Genomic DNA, 18,847 nt, shown 5'->3' with positions numbered 1-18,847 from the left:
TAAATGAGCTCTGTTTTGTGCTTCGTACAATTGTTGAATTGCCGCAACCGTTTTGACATTGTCCCCTTGTGAAATGGTTCTCCGACTGACGGAAAAAGTGCTGGGGAGAAATTTTGATTTGTACCACCAGATGGCAGAGATAAACAGATACCATCCCGCAGCGTCGATCTGGAAAAGCTGATGACTGGCAGGATTCTCCAGCTCACACGACCTGAGACTCGAATTCATTGAAACACTGGTTTGCAGTGTCTTGGGTGATTATGCTGTGGTCGTCTCTGTGGCGCAATTGGCTAGCGCATTCGGCTGTTAACTGAAAGGTTGGTGGTTCAAGCCCACCCAGGGATGTCGGCCATTATTGAGCGTTTCACTTAGCGACCCTGGACGTGCTTGTTCTACTCTCTGAGTTTGCATTGGTGTCTTCTTTTCCTGATTATTTAACAACGCTGCTCTGATCCATTACCTGACTGTTTCCATGCATTCATGATAAGCAATTTTCAATGAAATGAGCAAAAACCATGCACAGACGTCGAACCCATGCTAAATCTATTAAGGTCGGTCGGGCTTCGAAAAAAGCAATGCAAATTCATTCAATGGCTGCACAATCTGGGACTGTTCCACCGCTGGGATTAGGGAAAACAAGTTGAATGCGGTGGACCATTTTAATGATATTTTACCTGCATCAAATAAGTTCACTTTTATTGATGTACACTAAAAGTCCCTGGCTGACATTGTTCAAGTCCACTGCTAACAGCTGATCAAAGCAGGTGTGGAATTGCTCGTGACAGCTGAGCACCAAGCGCTGAATTTTCTTCAGTTTTCAAATCCAATTCCACACATCGTGACTCAGAATCACTGCTGTGAGAGTGGGAAATCGCTGCAAATACTCAACAGGAGGGGCAACCTGTGAAAACTCTTTCCATTTTTGTTGTACAGACTTTTCTTAAAACTTCAAACTGGACCATATGGCAATATAAAGCGTGTGTGTGTGTCTGTGGCTGTGGCTGTCATGGTTCTATCGAAACTGTGAGTCTTGATGTTATGAGGGCGATGCATTGTGAGTGTGTCAGTTGTAAATCTCCTTTTATTTTGATAATATATATCAGGTTCTAAATATATAAATATTGTGCACATGAGTATTATGGGTGTATCAGTGTGCTCATTCTGAATAAATGTGTGTGTGTGTGTGCGTGTGTTACTTCTCAATGTATTTGTGTGTATCTGTGTTGTGTATACATTTTTCTATGTGTCAAAGCAAAGTAAGAGAGCAATAAATAAACAGAAAGTACACATAAACTCACACAATGCCACAACACGGTTCAGAAACACGCACACAAACTCACACAGTCCGACAAAACGGTTCAGAAACCCGCAGACAAACTCACACAGTCCGAGAACACCGTTCAGAGACACATTAAACTCACAGCGTCCCACAACACGCTGCAAAGCCACACACAAACTCACACGGTCCCACAGCACGGTTCAGAGACATATACAAACTTACACAGTCCCACAACACGGTTCAGACACGCACACACAATCTCACTCAGTCCCGCCGTTCATTTAAAATACCTGTCGAGCACGATAGATCTTAAAACCAGAGACGTTCACCATCCTGACTGCACATATCCATTCCAGTAGCGAAATCGGGAGCACTGGCTCCGGCCAGTTCTGATACAGCACGAGGCTTGTCAATCAAGTCATGCCCCACCCAGCCCAGATTGAGTCACCTACCAGGTCGCAGTTTACTGTGTGTCAGAACCTGGCCCTCAGGTGTGGGAGATTCCAAGCTTAGTCTGTCGGTTAAAAGGGCATGGGGGCAGATTGGCCTTTTGCCATGTGGCAGTATCCTCAATAAAAGCCTCTTTGCCTGGGAAACCGGGTCTAACGGTAGCTACCTGGAGACGAACCGTCAACATTGTGAGTGCAAAAGCAAACGAATGGTGGATGCTGGAAATCTGAAATGAAAAGAGAAAATGCAGGAAATGCGCAGTGACTCAGGCAGCACATCTGGAAAGACAAACAGTGTTAGACTTTCTGGTGGGTAGCCTTTCTTCACAACTGGATAAAGGTTAGAGATTGAACAGGGATAAAGCGAGTGTAGAGGCAGAGGGAAAGGCGAAGGGGCAAGGTCTGGGATTCGGGTGGAACTGTGGCCTGGAGAGTTTGTCTGTCAGGGGAAAGATTTCCGCAGCAGAACAGTGTGCCATTGTTAAATGAGCTCTGTTTTGTGCTTCGTACAATTGTTGAATTGCCGCAACCGTTTTGACATTGTCCCCTTGTGAAATGGTTCTCCGACTGACGGAAAAAGTGCTGGGGAGAAATTTTGATTTCTACCACCAGATGGCAGAGATAAACAGATACCATCCCGCAGCGTCGATCTGGAAAAGCTGATGACTGGCAGGATTCTCCAGCTCACACGACCTGAGACTCGAATTCATTGAAACACTGGTTTGCAGTGTCTTGCATGAATTTGCTGTGGTCGTCTCTGTGGCGCAATTGGCTAGCGCGTTCGGCTGTTAACTGAAAGGTTGGTGATTCAAGCCCACCCAGGGACGTGGGCCCTGATTGAGCGTTTCACTTAGCGCCCCTGGACATGCTTGGTCTACTCTCTGTGTTTGCATTGGTGTCTTCTTTTCCTGATTATTTAACAACGCTGCTCTGATCCATTACCTGACTGTTTCCATGCATTCATGATAAGCAATTTTCAATGAAATGAGCAAAAACCATGCACAGACGTCAAAACCGTGCTAAATATATTAAGGTCGGTCGGGCTTCGAAAAAAGCAATGCAAATTCATTCAATGGCTGCACAATCTGGGACTGTTCCACCGCTGGGATTAGGGAAAACAAGTTGAATGCGGTGGACCATTTTAATTATATTTTACCTGCATCAAATAAGTTCACTTTTATTGATGTACACTAAAAGTCCCTGGCTGACATTGTTCCAGTCCACTGCTAACAGCTGATCAAAGCAGGTGTGGAATTGCTCGTGACAGCTGAGCACCAAGCACTGAATTTTCTTCAGTTTTCAAATCCAATTCCACACATCGTGACTCAGAATCACTGCTGTGAGAGTGGGAAATCGCTGCAAATACTCAACAGGAGGGGCAACCTGTGAAAGCTCTTTCCATTTTTGTTGTACAGACTTTTCTTAAAACTTCAAACTGGACCATATGGCAATATAAAGCGTGTGTGTGTGTCTGTGGCTGTGGCTGTCATGGTTCTATCGAAACTGTGAGTCTTGATGTTATGAGGGCGATGCATTGTGAGTGTGTCAGTTGTAAATCTCCTTTTATTTTGATAATATATATCAGGTTCTAAATATATAAATATTGTGCACATGAGTATTATGGGTGTATCAGTGTGCTCATTCTGAATAAATGTGTGTGTGTGTGTGCGTGTGTTACTTCTCAATGTATTTGTGTGTATCTGTGTTGTGTATACATTTTTCTATGTGTCAAAGCAAAGTAAGAGAGCAATAAATAAACAGAAAGTACACATAAACTCACACAATGCCACAACACGGTTCAGAAACACGCACACAAACTCACACAGTCCGACAAAACGGTTCAGAAACCCGCAGACAAACTCACACAGTCCGAGAACACCGTTCAGAGACACATTAAACTCACAGCGTCCCACAACACGCTGCAAAGCCACACACAAACTCACACGGTCCCACAGCACGGTTCAGAGACATATACAAACTTACACAGTCCCACAACACGGTTCAGACACGCACACACAATCTCACTCAGTCCCGCCGTTCATTTAAAATACCTGTCGAGCACGATAGATCTTAAAACCAGAGACGTTCACCATCCTGACTGCACATATCCATTCCAGTAGCGAAATCGGGAGCACTGGCTCCGGCCAGTTCTGATACAGCACGAGGCTTGTCAATCAAGTCATGCCCCACCCAGCCCAGATTGAGTCACCTACCAGGTCGCAGTTTACTGTGTGTCAGAACCTGGCCCTCAGGTGTGGGAGATTCCAAGCTTAGTCTGTCGGTTAAAAGGGCATGGGGGCAGATTGGCCTTTTGCCATGTGGCAGTATCCTCAATAAAAGCCTCTTTGCCTGGGAAACCGGGTCTAACGGTAGCTACCTGGAGACGAACCGTCAACATTGTGAGTGCAAAAGCAAACGAATGGTGGATGCTGGAAATCTGAAATGAAAAGAGAAAATGCAGGAAATGCGCAGTGACTCAGGCAGCACATCTGGAAAGACAAACAGTGTTAGACTTTCTGGTGGGTAGCCTTTCTTCACAACTGGATAAAGGTTAGAGATTGAACAGGGATAAAGCGAGTGTAGAGGCAGAGGGAAAGGCGAAGGGGCAAGGTCTGGGATTCGGGTGGAACTGTGGCCTGGAGAGTTTGTCTGTCAGGGGAAAGATTTACGCAGCAGAACAGTGTGCCATTGTTAAATGAGCTCTGTTTTGTGCTTCGTACAATTGTTGAATTGCCGCAACCGTTTTGACATTGTCCCCTTGTGAAATGGTTCTCCGACTGACGGAAAAAGTGCTGGGGAGAAATTTTGATTTCTACCACCAGATGGCAGAGATAAACAGATACCATCCCGCAGCGTCGATCTGGAAAAGCTGATGACTGGCAGGATTCTCCAGCTCACACGACCTGAGACTCGAATTCATTGAAACACTGGTTTGCAGTGTCTTGCATGAATTTGCTGTGGTCGTCTCTGTGGCGCAATTGGCTAGCGCGTTCGGCTGTTAACTGAAAGGTTGGTGATTCAAGCCCACCCAGGGACGTGGGCCCTGATTGAGCGTTTCACTTAGCGCCCCTGGACATGCTTGGTCTACTCTCTGTGTTTGCATTGGTGTCTTCTTTTCCTGATTATTTAACAACGCTGCTCTGATCCATTACCTGACTGTTTCCATGCATTCATGATAAGCAATTTTCAATGAAATGAGCAAAAACCATGCACAGACGTCAAAACCGTGCTAAATATATTAAGGTCGGTCGGGCTTCGAAAAAAGCAATGCAAATTCATTCAATGGCTGCACAATCTGGGACTGTTCCACCGCTGGGATTAGGGAAAACAAGTTGAATGCGGTGGACCATTTTAATTATATTTTACCTGCATCAAATAAGTTCACTTTTATTGATGTACACTAAAAGTCCCTGGCTGACATTGTTCCAGTCCACTGCTAACAGCTGATCAAAGCAGGTGTGGAATTGCTCGTGACAGCTGAGCACCAAGCACTGAATTTTCTTCAGTTTGCAAATCCAATTCCACACATCATGACTCAGAATCACTGCTGTGAGAGTGGGAAATCGCTGCAAATACTCAACAGGATGGGCAACTTGTGAAAACTCTTTCAATTTTTGTTGTACAGACTTTTCTTAAAACTTCAAACTGGACCATATGGCAATATAAAGCGTGTGTGTGTGTCTGTGGCTGTGGCTGTCATGGTTCTATCGAAACTGTGAGTCTTGATGTTATGAGGGCGATGCATTGTGAGTGTGTCAGTTGTAAATCTCCTTTTATTTTGATAATATATATCAGGTTCTAAATATATAAATATTGTGCACTTGAGTATTATGGGTGTATCAGTGTGCTCATTCTGAATAAATGTGTGTGTGTGTGTGCGTGTGTTACTTCTCAATGTATTTGTGTGTATCTGTGTTGTGTATACATTTTTCTATGTGTCAAAGCAAAGTAAGAGAGCAATAAATAAGCAGAAAGTACACATAAACTCACACAATGCCACAACACGGTTCAGAAACACGCACACAAACTCACACAGTCCGACAAAACGGTTCAGAAACCCGCAGACAAACTCACACAGTCCGAGAACACCGTTCAGAGACACATTAAACTCACAGCGTCCCACAACACGCTGCAAAGAAACACACAAACTCACACGGTCCCACAGCACGGTTCAGAGACATACACAGACTTACAGTCCTACAACACGGTTCAGACACGCACACACAATCTCACTCAGTCCTGCCGTTCATTTAAAATACCTGTCGAGCACGATAGATCTTAAAACCAGAGACGTTCACCATCCTGACTGCACATATCCATTCCAGTAGCGAAAGGGGGAGCACTGGCTCCGGCCAGTTCTGATATAGCACGAGGCTTGTCAATCAAGTCATGCTCCAACCAGCCCAGATTGAGTCATCTACCAGGTCGCAGCTTACTGTGTGTCAGAACCTGCCCCTCAGGTGTGGGAGATTCCAAGCTTAGTCTGTCGGTTAAAAGGGCATGGGGGCAGATTGGCCTTTTGCCATGTGGCAGTTATCCTCAATAAAACCCTCTTTGCCTGGGAAACCGGGTCTAACGGTAGCTACCTGGAGACGAACCGTCAACATTGTGAGTGCAAAAGCAAACGAATGGTGGATGCTGGAAATCTGAAATGAAAAGAGAAAATGCAGGAAATGCACAGCAACTCAGGCAGCACATCTGGAAAGACAAACAGTGTTAGACTTTCTGGTGGGTAGGCTTTCTTCACAACTGGATAAAGGTTAGAAATTGAACAGGTATAAAGCGAGTGCAGAGGCAGAGGGAAAGGCGAAGGGGCAAGGTCTGGGATCGGGTGGAACTGTGGCCTGGAGCGTTTGTCTGTCAGGGGAAAGATTTCCGCAGCAGAACAGTGTGACATTGTTAAATGAGCTCTGTTTTGTGCTTCGTACAATTGTTGAATTGCCGCAACCGTTTTGACATTGTCCCCTTGTGAAATGGTTCTCCGACTGATGGAAAAAGTGCTGGGGAGAAATTTTGATTTGTACCACCAGATGGCAGAGATAAACAGATACCATCCCGCAGCGTCGATCTGGAAAAGCTGATGACTGGCAGGATTCTCCAGCTCACACGACCTGAGACTCGAATTCATTGAAACACTGGTTTGCAGTGTCTTGCGTGATTTGGCCGTGGTCGTCTCTGTGGCGCAATTGGCGAGCGCGTTCGCCTGTGAACCGAAACGTTGGTGGTTCAAGCCCACCCAGGGACGTCGGCCCTTATTGAGCGTTTCACTAAGCGCCCCTGGACGTGCTTGTTCTACTCTCTGTGTTTGCATTGGTGTCTCCTTTTCCTGATTACTTAAGAACGCTGCTCTGATCCATTACCTGACTGTTTCCATGCATTCATGATAAGCAATTTTCAATGAAATGAGCAAAAACCATGCACAGACGTCGAACCCATGCTAAATATATTAAGGTCGGTCGGGCTTCGAAAAAAGCAATGCAAATTCATTCAATGGCTGCACAATCTGGGACTGTTCCACCGCTGGGATTAGGGAAAACAAGTTGAATGCGGTGGACCATTTTAATGATATTTTACCTGCATCAAATAAGTTCACTTTTATTGATGTACACTAAAAGTCCCTGGCTGACATTGTTCCAGTCCACTGCTAACAGCTGATCAAAGCAGGTGTGGAATTGCTCGTGACAGCTGAGCACCAAGCGCTGAATTTTCTTCAGTTTTCAAATCCAATTCCACACATCGTGACTCAGAATCACTGCTGTGAGAGTGGGAAATCGCTGCAAATACTCAACAGGACGGGCAACTTGTGGAAACTCTTTCAATTTTTGTTGTACAGACTTTTCTTAAAACTTCAAACTGGACCATATGGCAATATAAAGCGTGTGTGTGTGTCTGTGGCTGTGATGGTTCTATCGAAACTGTGAGTCTTGATGTTATGAGGGCGATGCATTGTGAGTGTGTCAGTTGTAAATCTCCTTTTATTTTGATAATATTTATCAGGTTCTAAATATATAAATATTGTGCACTTGTGTATTATGGGTGTATCAGTGTGCTCATTCTGAATAAATGTGTGTGTGTGTGTGCGTGTGTTACTTCTCAATGTATTTGTGTGTATCTGTGTTGTGTATACATTTTTCTATATGTCAAAGCAAAGTAAGAGAGCAATAAATAAGCAGAAAGTACACATAAACTCACACAATGCCACAACACGGTTCAGAAACATGCACACAAACTCACACAGTCCGACAAAACGGTTCAGAAACCCGCAGACAAACTCACACAGTCCGAGAACACCGTTCAGAGACACATTAAACTCACACCGTCCCACAACACGCTGCAAAGCCACACACAAACTCACACGGTCCCACAGCACGGTTCAGAGACATACACAAACTTACAGTCCCACAACACGGTTCAGACACGCACACACAATCTCACTCAGTCCCGCCGTTCATTTAAAATACCTGTCGAGCACGATAGATCTTAAAACCAGAGACGTTCACCATCCTGACTGCACATATCCATTCCAGTTGCGAAAGGGGGAGCACTGGCTCCGGCCAGTTCTGATATAGCACGAGGCTTGTCAATCAGGTCATGCTCCAACCAGCCCAGATTGAGTCATCTACCAGGTCGCAGTTTACTGTGTGTCAGAACCTGCCCCTCAGGTGTGGGAGATTCCAAGCTTAGTCTGTCGGTTAAAAGGGCATGGGGGCAGATTGGCCTTTTGCCATGTGGCAGTATCCTCAATAAAAGCCTCTTTGCCTGGGAAACCGGGTCTAACGGTAGCTACCTGGAGATGAACCGTCAACATTGTGAGTGCAAAAGCAAACGAATGGTGGATGCTGGAAATCTGAAATGAAAAGAGAAAATGCAGGAAATGCGCAGCAACTCAGGCAGCACATCTGGAAAGACAAACAGTGTTAGACTTTCTGGTGGGTAGCCTTTCTTCACAACTGGATAAAGGTTAGAGATTGAACAGGTATAAAGCGAGTGCAGAGGCAGAGGGAAAGGCGAAGGGGCAAGGTCTGGGATCGGGTGGAACTGTGGCCTGGAGAGTTTGTCTGTCAGGGGAAAGATTTCCGCAGCAGAACAGTGTGACATTGTTAAATGAGCTCTGTTTTGTGTTTCGTACAATTGTTGAATTGCCGCAACCGTTTTGACATTGTCCCCTTGTGAAATGGTTCTCCGACTGACGGAAAAAGTGCTGGGGAGAAATTTTGATTTGTACCACCAGATGGCAGAGATAAACAGATACCATCCCGCAGCGTCGATCTGGAAAAGCTGATGACTGGCAGGATTCTGCAGCTCACACGACCTGAGACTCGAATTCATTGAAACACTGGTTTGCAGTGTCTTGCGTGATTTTGCTGTGGTCGTCTCTGTGGCGCAATTGGCTAGCGCGTTCGGCTGTTAACTGAAAGGTTGGTGGTTTAAGCCCACCCAGGGACGTCGGCCCTGATTGAGCGTTTCATTTAGCGCCCCTGGACGTGCTTGTTCTACTCTCTGTGTTTGCATTGGTGTCTTCTTTTCCTGATTATTTAACAACACTGCTCTGATCCATTACCTGACTGTTTCCATGCATTCATGATAAGCAATTTTCAATGAAATGAGCAAAAACCATGCACAGACGTCGAACCCATGCTAAATATATTAAGGTCGGTCGGGCTTCGAAAAAAGCAATGCAAATTCATTCAATGGCTGCACAATCTGGGACTGTTCCACCGCTGGGATTAGGGAAAACAAGTTGAATGCGGTGGACCATTTTAATGATATTTTACCTGCATCAAATAAGTTCACTTTTATTGATGTACACTAAAAGTCCCTGGCTGACATTGTTCCAGTCCACTGCTAACAGCTGATCAAAGCAGGTGTGGAATTGCTCGTGACAGCTGAGGACCAAGCGCTGAATTTTCTTCAGTTTTCAAATCCAATTCCACACATCGTGACTCAGAATCACTGCTCTGAGAGTGGGAAATCGCTGCAAATACTCAACAGGACGGGCAACTTGTGAAAACTCTTTCAATTTTTGTTGTACAGACTTTTCTTAAAACTTCAAACTGGACCATATGGCAATATAAAGCGTGTGTCTGTGTCTTTGGCTGTGGCTGTCATGGTTCTATCGAAACTGTGAGTCTTGATGTTATGAGGGCGATGCATTGTGAGTGTGTCAGTTGTAAATCTCCTTTTATTTTGATAATATATATCAGGTTCTAAATATATAAATATTGTGCACTTGAGTATTATGGGTGTATCAGTGTGCTCATTCTGAATAAATGTGTGTGTGTGTGTGCGTGTGTTACTTCTCAATGTATTTGTGTGTATCTGTGTTGTGTATACATTTTTCTATGTGTCAAAGCAAAGTAAGAGAGCAATAAATAAGCAGAAAGTACACATAAACTCACACAATGCCACAACACGGTTCAGAAACACGCACACAAACTCACACAGTCCGACAAAACGGTTCAGAAACCCGCAGACAAACTCACACAGTCCGAGAACACCGTTCAGAGACACATTAAACTCACAGCGTCCCACAACACGCTGCAAAGCCACACACAAACTCACACGGTCCCACAGCACGGTTCAGAGACATACACAAACTTACACAGTCCCACAACACGGTTCAGACACGCACACAAAATCTCACTCAGTCCCGCCGTTCATTTAAGATACCTGTCGAGCACCATAGTTCTTAAAACCAGAGACGTTCACCATCCTGACTGCACATATCCATTCCAGTAGCGAAAGGGGGAGCACTGGCTCCGGCCAGTTCTGATATAGCACGAGGCTTGTCAATCAAGTCATGCTCCACCCAGCCCAGATTGAGTCACCTACCAGGTCGCAGTTTACTGTGTGTCAGAACCTGCCCCTCAGGTGTGGAAGATTCCAAGCTTAGTCTGTCGGTTAAAAGGGCATGGGGGCAGATTGGCCTTTTGCCATGTGGCAGTATCCTCAATAAAAGCCTCTTTGCCTGGGAAACCGGGTCTAACGGTAGCTACCTGGAGACGAACCGTCAACATTGTGAGTGCAAACGCAAACGAACGGTGGATGCTGGAAATCTGAAATGAAAAGAGAAAATGCAGGAAATGCGCAGCAACTCAGGCAGCACATCTGGAAAGACAAACAGTGTTAGACTTTCTGGTGGGTAGCCTTTCTTCACAACTGGATAAAGGTTAGAGATTGAACAGGTATAAAGCGAGTGCAGAGGCAGAGGGAAAGGCGAAGGGGCAAGGTCTGGGATAGGGTGGAACTGTGGCCTGGAGAGTTTGTCTGTCAGGGGAAAGATTTCCGCAGCAGAACAGTGTGACATTGTTAAATGAGCTCTGTTTTGTGCTTCGTACAATTGTTGAATTGCCGCAACCGTTTTGACATTGTCCCCTTGTGAAATGGTTCTCCGACTGACGGAAAAAGTGCTGGGGAGAAATTTTGATTTGTACCACCAGATGGCAGAGATAAACAGATACCATCCCGCAGCGTCGATCTGGAAAAGCTGATGACTGGCAGTTTTCTCTAGCTCACACGACCTGAGACTCGAATTCATTGAAACACTGGTTTGTAGTGTCTTGCGTGATTTCGCTGTGGTCGTCTCTGTGACGCAATTGGCTAGCGCGTTCGGCTGTTAACCGAAAGGTTGGTGGTTTAAGCCCACCCAGGGACGTCGGCCCTGATTGAGCGTTTCATTTAGCGCCCCTGGACGTGCTTGTTCTACTCTCTGTGTTTGCATTGGTGTCTTCTTTTCCTGATTATTTAACAACGCTGCTCTGATCCATTACCAGACTGTTTCCATGCATTCATGATAAGCAATTTTCAATGAAATGAGCAAAAACCATGCACAGACGTCGAACAAATGCTAAATATATTAAGGTCGGTCGGGCTTCGAAAAAAACAATGCAAATTCATTCAATGGCTGCACAATCTGGGACTGTTCCACCGCTGGGATTAGGGAAAACAAGTTGAATGCGGTGGACCATTTTAATGATATTTTACCTGCATCAAATAAGTTCACTTTTATTGATGTACATTAAAAGTCCCTGGCTGACATTGTTCCAGTCCACTGCTAACAGCTGATCAAAGCAGGTGTGGAATTGCTCGTGACAGCTGAGCACCAAGCGCTGAATTTTCTTCAGTTTTCAAATCCAATTCCACACATCGTGACTCAGAATCACTGCTGTGAGAGTGGGAAATCGCTGCAAATACTCAACAGGACGGGCAACTTGTGAAAACCCTTTCAATTTTTGTTGTACAGACTTTTCTTAAAACTTCAAACTGGTCCATATGGCAATATAAAGCGTGTGTGTGTGTCTGTGGCTGTGGCTGTCATGGTTCTATCGAAACTGTGAGTCTTGATGTTATGAGGGCGATGCATTGTGAGTGTGTCAGTTGTAAATCTCCTTTTATTTTGATAATATATATCAGGTTCTAAATATATAAATATTGTGCACTTGAGTATTATGGGTGTATCAGTGTGCTCATTCTGAATAAATGTGTGTGTGTGTGTGCGTGTGTTACTTCTCAATGTATTTGTGTGTATCTGTGTTGTGTATACATTTTTCTATGTGTCAAAGCAAAGTAAGAGAGCAATAAATAAGCAGAAAGTACACATAAACTCACACAATGCCACAACACGGTTCAGAAACACGCACACAAACTCACACAGTCCGACAAAACGGTTCAGAAACCCGCAGACAAACTCACACAGTCCTAGAACACCGTTCAGAGACACATTAAACTCACACCGTCCCACAACACGCTGCAAAGCCACACACAAACTCACACGGTCCCACAGCACGGTTCAGAGACATACACAAACTTACACAGTCCCACAACACGGTTCAGACACGCACACAAAATCTCACTCAGTCCCGCCGTTCATTTAAGATACCTGTCGAGCACCATAGTTCTTAAAACCAGAGACGTTCGCCATCCTGACTGCACATATCCATTCCAGTAGCGAAAGGGGGAGCACTGGCTCCGGCCAGTTCTGATATAGCACGAGGCTTGTCAATCAAGTCATGCTCCACCCAGCCCAGATTGAGTCACCTACCAGGTCGCAGTTTACTGTGTGTCAGAACCTGCCCCTCAGGTGTGGAAGATTCCAAGCTTAGTCTGTCGGTTAAAAGGGCATGGGGGCAGATTGGCCTTTTGCCATGTGGCAGTATCCTCAATAAAAGCCTCTTTGCCTGGGAAACCGGGTCTAACGGTAGCTACCTGGAGACGAACCGTCAACATTGTGAGTGCAAAAGCAAACGAACGGTGGATGCTGGAAATCTGAAATGAAAAGAGAAAATGCAGGAAATGCGCAGCAACTCAGGCAGCACATCTGGAAAGACAAACAGTGTTAGACTTTCTGGTGGGTAGCCTTTCTTCACAACTGGATAAAGGTTAGAGATTGAACAGGTATAAAGCGAGTGCAGAGGCAGAGGGAAAGGCGAAGGGGCAAGGTCTGGGATCGGGTGGAACTGTGGCCTGGAGAGTTTGTCTGTCAGGGGAAAGATTTCCGCAGCAGAACAGTGTGACATTGTTAAATGAGCTCTGTTTTGTGCTTCGTACAATTGTTGAATTGCCGCAACCGTTTTGACATTGTCCCCTTGTGAAATGGTTCTCCGACTGACGGAAAAAGTGCTGGGGAGAAATTTTGATTTGTACCACCAGATGGCAGAGATAAACAGATACCATCCCGCAGCGTCGATCTGGAAAAGCTGATGACTGGCAGGATTCTCCAGCTCACACGACCTGAGACTCGAATTCATTGAAACACTGGTTTGCAGTGTCTTGGGTGATTTTGCTGTGGTCGTCTCTGTGGCGCAATTGGCTAGCGCGATCGGCTGTTAATCGAAAGGTTGGTGGTTTAAGCCCACCCAGGAACGTCGGCCCTGATTGAGCGTTTCATTTAGCGCCCCTGGACGTGCTTGTTCTACTCTCTGTGTTAGCATTGGTGTCTTCTTTTCCTGATTATTTAACAACGCTGCTCTGATCCATTACCTGACTGTTTCCATGCATTCATGATAAGCAATTTTCAATGAAATGAGCAAAAACCATGCACAGACGTCGAACCCATGCTAAATATATTAAGGTCGGTCGGGCTTCGAAAAAAGCAATGCAAATTCATTCAATGGCTGCACAATCTGGGACTGTTCCACCGCTGGGATTAGGGAAAACAAGTTGAATGCGGTGGACCATTTTAATGATATTTTACAAGCATCAAATAAGTTCACTTTTATTGATGTACACTAAAAGTCCCTGGCTGACATTGTTCCAGTCCACTGCTAACAGCTGATCAAAGCAGGTGTGGAATTGCTCGTGACAGCTGAGCACCAAGCGCTGAATTTTCTTCAGTTTTCAAATCCAATTCCACACATCGTGACTCAGAATCACTGCTGTGAGAGTGGGAAATCGCTGCAAATACTCAACAGGACGGGCAACTTGTGAAAACTCTTTCCATTTTTGTTGTACAGACTTTTCTTAAAGCTTCAAACTGGACCATATGGCAATATAAAGCGTGTGTGTGTGTCTTTGGCTGTGGCTGTCATGGTTCTATCGAAACTGTGAGTCTTGATGTTATGAGGGCGATGCATTGTGAGTGTGTCAGTTGTAAATCTCCTTTTATTTTGATAATATATATCAGGTTCTAAATATATAAATATTGTGCACTTGAGTATTATGGGTGTATCAGTGTGCTCATTCTGAATAAATGTGTGTGTGTGTGTGCGTGTGTTACTTCTCAATGTATTTGTGTGTATCTGTGTTGTGTATACATTTTTCTATGTGTCAAAGCAAAGTAAGAGAGCAATAAATAAGCAGAGAGTACACATAAACTCACACATTGCCACAACACGGTTCAGAAACACGCACACAAACTCACACAGTCCGACAAAACGGTTCAGAAACCCGCAGACAAACTCACACAGTCCAAGAACACCGTTCAGAGACACATTAAACTCACACCGTCCCACAACACGCTGCAAAGCCACACACAAACTCACACGGTCCCACTTCACGGTTCAGAGACATACACAAACTTACACAGTCCCACAACACGGTTCAGACACGCACACACAATCTCACTCAGTCCCGCCGTTCATTTAAGATACCTGTCGAGCACGATAGATCTTAAAACCAGAGACGTTCACCATCCTGAGTGCACATATCCATTCCAGTAGCGAAAGGGGGAGCACTGGCTCCGGCCAGTTCGAATACAGCACGAGGCTTGTCAATCAAGTCATGCTCCACCCAGCCCAGATTGAGTCATCTACCAGGTCGCAGTTTACTGTGTGTCAGAACCTGCCCCTCAGGTGTGGGAGATTCCAAGCTTAGTCTGTCGGTTAAAAGGGCATGGGGGCAGATTGGCCTTTTGCCATGTGGCAGTATCCTCAATTAAAGCCTCTTTGCCTGGGAAACCGGGTCTAACGGTAGCTACCTGGAGACGAACCGTCAACATTGTGAGTGCAAAAGCAAACGAATGGTGGATGCCGGAAATCTGAAATGAAAAGAGAAAATGCAGGAAATGCGCAGCAACTCAGGCAGCACATCTGGAAAGACAAACAGTGTTAGACTTTCTGGTGGGTAGCCTTTCTTCACAACTGGATAAAGGTTAGAGATTGAACAGGTATAAAGCGAGTGCAGAGGCAGAGGGAAAGGCGAAGGGGCAAGGTCTGGGATAGGGTGGAACTGTGGCCTGGAGAGTTTGTCTGTCAGGGGAAAGATTTCCGCAGCAGAACAGTGTGACATTGTTAAATGAGCTCTGTTTTGTGCTTCGTACAATTGTTGAATTGCCGCAACCGTTTTGACATTGTCCCCTTGTGAAATGGTTCTCCGACTGACGGAAAAAGTGCTGGGGAGAAATTTTGATTTCTACCACCAGATGGCAGAGATAAACAGATACCATCCCGCAGCGTCGATCTGGAAAAGCTGATGACTGGCAGGATTCTCCAGCTCACACGACCTGAGACTCGAATTCATTGAAACACTGGTTTGCAGTGTCTTGGGTGATTCGGCTGTCGTCGTCTCTGTGGCGCAATTGGCTAGCGCGTTCAGCTATTAGGCGAAAAGTTGGTGTTTCACGCCCACCCAGCGACATCGGCCCTTATTGAGCATTTCACTAAGCGTCCTGGGCGTGCTTGTTCTACTATCTGTGTTTGCATTGGTGTCTTCTTTTCCTGATTATTTAACAACGCTGCTCTGATCCATTACCTGACTGTTTCCATGCATTCATGATAAGCAATTTTCAATGAAATGAGCAAAAACCATGCACAGACGTCGAACCCATGCTAAATATATTAAGGTCGGTCGGGCTTCGAAAAAAACAATGCAAATTCATTCAATGGCTGCACAATCTGGGACTGTTCCACCGCTGGGATTAGGGAAAACAAGTTGAATGCGGTGGACCATTTTAATGATATTTTACCTTCATCAAATAAGTTCACTTTTATTGATGTACACTAAAAGTCCCTGGCTGACATTGTTCCAGTCCACTGCTAACAGCTGATCAAAGCAGGTGTGGAATTGCTCGTGACAGCTGAGCACCAAGCGCTGAATTTTCTTCAGTTTTCAAATCCAATTCCACACATCGTGACTCAGAATCACTGCTGTGAGAGTGGGAAATCGCTGCAAATACTCAACAGGACGGGCAACTTGTGAAAACTCTTTCAATTTTTGTTGTACAGACTTTTCTTAAAACTTCAAACTGGTCCATATGGCAATATAAAGCGTGTGTGTGTGTCTGTGGCTGTGGCTGTCATGGTTCTATCGAAACTGTGAGTCCTGATGTTCTGAGGGCGATGCATTGTGAGTGTGTCAGTTGTAAATCTCCTTTTATTTTGATAATATATATCATGTTCTAAATATATAAATATTGTGCACTTGAGTATTATGGGTGATTCAGTGTGCTCATTCTGAATAAATGTGTGTGTGTGTGTGCGTGTGTTACTTCTCAATGTATTTGTGTGTATCTGTGTTGTGTATACATTTTTCTATGTGTCAAAGCAAAGTAAGAGAGCAATAAATAAGCAGAAAGTACACATAAACTCACACAATGCCACAACACGGTTCAGAAACACGCACACAAACTCACACAGTCCGACAAAACGGTTCAGAAACACGCAGACAAACTCACACAGTCCAAGAACACCATTCAGAGACACATTAAACTCACAGCGTCCCACAACACGCTGCAAAGCCACACACAAACTCACACGGTCCCACAGCACGGTTCAGAGACATACACAAACTTAAACAGTCCCACAACACGGTTCAGACACGCACACAAAATCTCACTCAGTCCCGCCGTTCATTTAAGATACCTGTCGAGCACCATAGTTCTTAAAACCAGAGACGTTCACCATCCTGACTGCACATATCCATTCCAGTAGCGAAAGGGGGAGCACTGGCTCCGGCCAGTTCTGATATAGCACGAGGCTTGTCAATCAAGTCATGCTCCACCCAGCCCAGATTGAGTCACCTACCAGGTCGCAGTTTACTGTAAGTCAGAACCTGCCCCTCAGGTGTGGAAGATTCCAAGCTTTGTCTGTCGGTTAAAAGGGCATGGGGGCAGATTGGCCTTTTGCCATGTGGCAGTATCCTCAATAAAAGCCTCTTTGCCTGGGAAACCGGGTCTAACGGTAGCTACCTGGAGACGAACCGTCAACATTGTGAGTGCAAAAGCAAACGAACGGTGGATGCTGGAAATCTGAAATGAAAAGAGAAAATGCAGGAAATGCGCAGCAACTCAGGCAGCACATCTGGAAAGACAAACAGTGTTAGATTTTCTGGTGGGTAGCCTTTCTTCACAACTGGATAAAGGTTAGAGATTGAACAGGTATAAAGCGAGTGCAGAGGCAGAGGGAAAGGCGAAGGGGCAAGGTGTGGGATCGGGTGGAACTGTGGCCTGGAGAGTTTGTCTGTCAGGGGAAAGATTTCCGCAGCAGAACAGTGTGACATTGTTAAATGAGCTCAGTTTTGTGCTTCGTACAATTGTTGAATTGCCGCAACCGTTTTGACATTGTCCCCTTGTGAAATGGTTCTCCGACTGACGGAAAAAGTGCTGGGGAGAAATTTTGATTTGTACCACCAGATGGCAGAGATAAACAGATACCATCCCGCAGCGTCGATCTGGAAAAGCTGATGACTGGCAGGATTCTCCAGCTCACACGACCTGAGACTCGAATTCATTGAAACACTGGTTTGCAGTGTCTTGCGTGATTTTGCTGTGGTCGTCTCTGTGGCGCAATTGGCTAGCGTGTTCGGCTGTTAACCGAAAGGTTGGTGGTTTAAGCCCACCCAGGGACGTCGGCCCTGATTGAGCGTTTCATTTAGCGCCCCCTGGACGTGCTTGTTCTACTCTCTGTGTTTGCATTGGTGTCTTCTTTTCCTGATTATTTAACAACGCTGCTATGATCCATTACCTGACTGTTTCCATGCATTCATGATAAGCAATTTTCAATGAAATGAGCAAAAACCATGCACAGACGTCGAACCCATGCTAAATATATTAAGGTCGGTCGGGCTTTGAAAAAAGCAATGCAAATTCATTCAATGGCTGCACAATCTGGGACTGTTCCACCGCTGGGATTAGGGAAAACAAGTTGAATGCGGTGGACCATTTTAATGATATTTTACCTGCATCAAATAAGTTCACTTTTATTGATGTACACTAAAGGTCCCTGGCTGACATTGTTCCAGTCCACTGCTAACAGCTGATCAAAGCAGGTGTGGAATTGCTCGTGACAGCTGAGCACCAAGTGCTGAATTTTCTTCAGTTTTCAAATCCAATTCCACACATCGTGACTCAGAATCACTGCTGTGAGAGTGGGAAATCGCTGCAAATACTCAACAGGACGGGCAACTTGTGAAAACTCTTTCAATTTTTGTTGTACAGACTTTTCTTAAAACTTCAAACTGGTCCATATGGCAATATAAAGCGTGTGTGTGTGTCTGTGGCTGTGGCTGTCATGGTTCTATCGAAACTGTGAGTCTTGATGTTATGAGGGCGATGCATTGTGAGTGTGTCAGTTGTAAATCTCCTTTTATTTTGATAATATATATCAGGTTCTAAATATATAAATATTGTGCACTTGAGTATTATGGGTGTATCAGTGTGCTCATTCTGAATAAATGTGTGTGTGTG

The 18,847-nt window shown here is 45.1% G+C and overlaps 7 non-coding genes across 7 annotated transcripts; all 7 read left to right on the top strand.

The window, feature by feature from the left end:
- Positions 1 to 271: 271 nt before the first annotated feature.
- Positions 272 to 345, top strand: trnan-guu (transfer RNA asparagine (anticodon GUU)). The gene has a single exon. It is a non-coding gene; the product is annotated as a tRNA-Asn (tRNA).
- A 2,136-nt stretch (positions 346 to 2,481) lies between these two features.
- Positions 2,482 to 2,555, top strand: trnan-guu (transfer RNA asparagine (anticodon GUU)). The gene has a single exon. It is a non-coding gene; the product is annotated as a tRNA-Asn (tRNA).
- A 2,136-nt stretch (positions 2,556 to 4,691) lies between these two features.
- Positions 4,692 to 4,765, top strand: trnan-guu (transfer RNA asparagine (anticodon GUU)). Its single transcript has one exon. It is a non-coding gene; the product is annotated as a tRNA-Asn (tRNA).
- Positions 4,766 to 6,899: 2,134 nt separating this feature from the next.
- trnah-gug (transfer RNA histidin (anticodon GUG)) lies at positions 6,900 to 6,973 on the top strand. Its single transcript has one exon. It is a non-coding gene; the product is annotated as a tRNA-His (tRNA).
- A 2,127-nt stretch (positions 6,974 to 9,100) lies between these two features.
- Positions 9,101 to 9,174, top strand: trnan-guu (transfer RNA asparagine (anticodon GUU)). Its single transcript has one exon. It is a non-coding gene; the product is annotated as a tRNA-Asn (tRNA).
- A 2,135-nt stretch (positions 9,175 to 11,309) lies between these two features.
- On the top strand, positions 11,310 to 11,383 carry trnan-guu (transfer RNA asparagine (anticodon GUU)). Its single transcript has one exon. It is a non-coding gene; the product is annotated as a tRNA-Asn (tRNA).
- Positions 11,384 to 17,935: 6,552 nt separating this feature from the next.
- Positions 17,936 to 18,009, top strand: trnan-guu (transfer RNA asparagine (anticodon GUU)). Its single transcript has one exon. It is a non-coding gene; the product is annotated as a tRNA-Asn (tRNA).
- The last annotated feature ends 838 nt before the right edge of the window (positions 18,010 to 18,847 follow it).

Source organism: Heterodontus francisci, chromosome 22 (assembly GCF_036365525.1).
Source record: "Heterodontus francisci isolate sHetFra1 chromosome 22, sHetFra1.hap1, whole genome shotgun sequence".
NCBI lineage: Eukaryota > Metazoa > Chordata > Chondrichthyes > Heterodontiformes > Heterodontidae > Heterodontus > Heterodontus francisci.
This window is presented reverse-complemented; position numbering and strand designations above follow the sequence as displayed.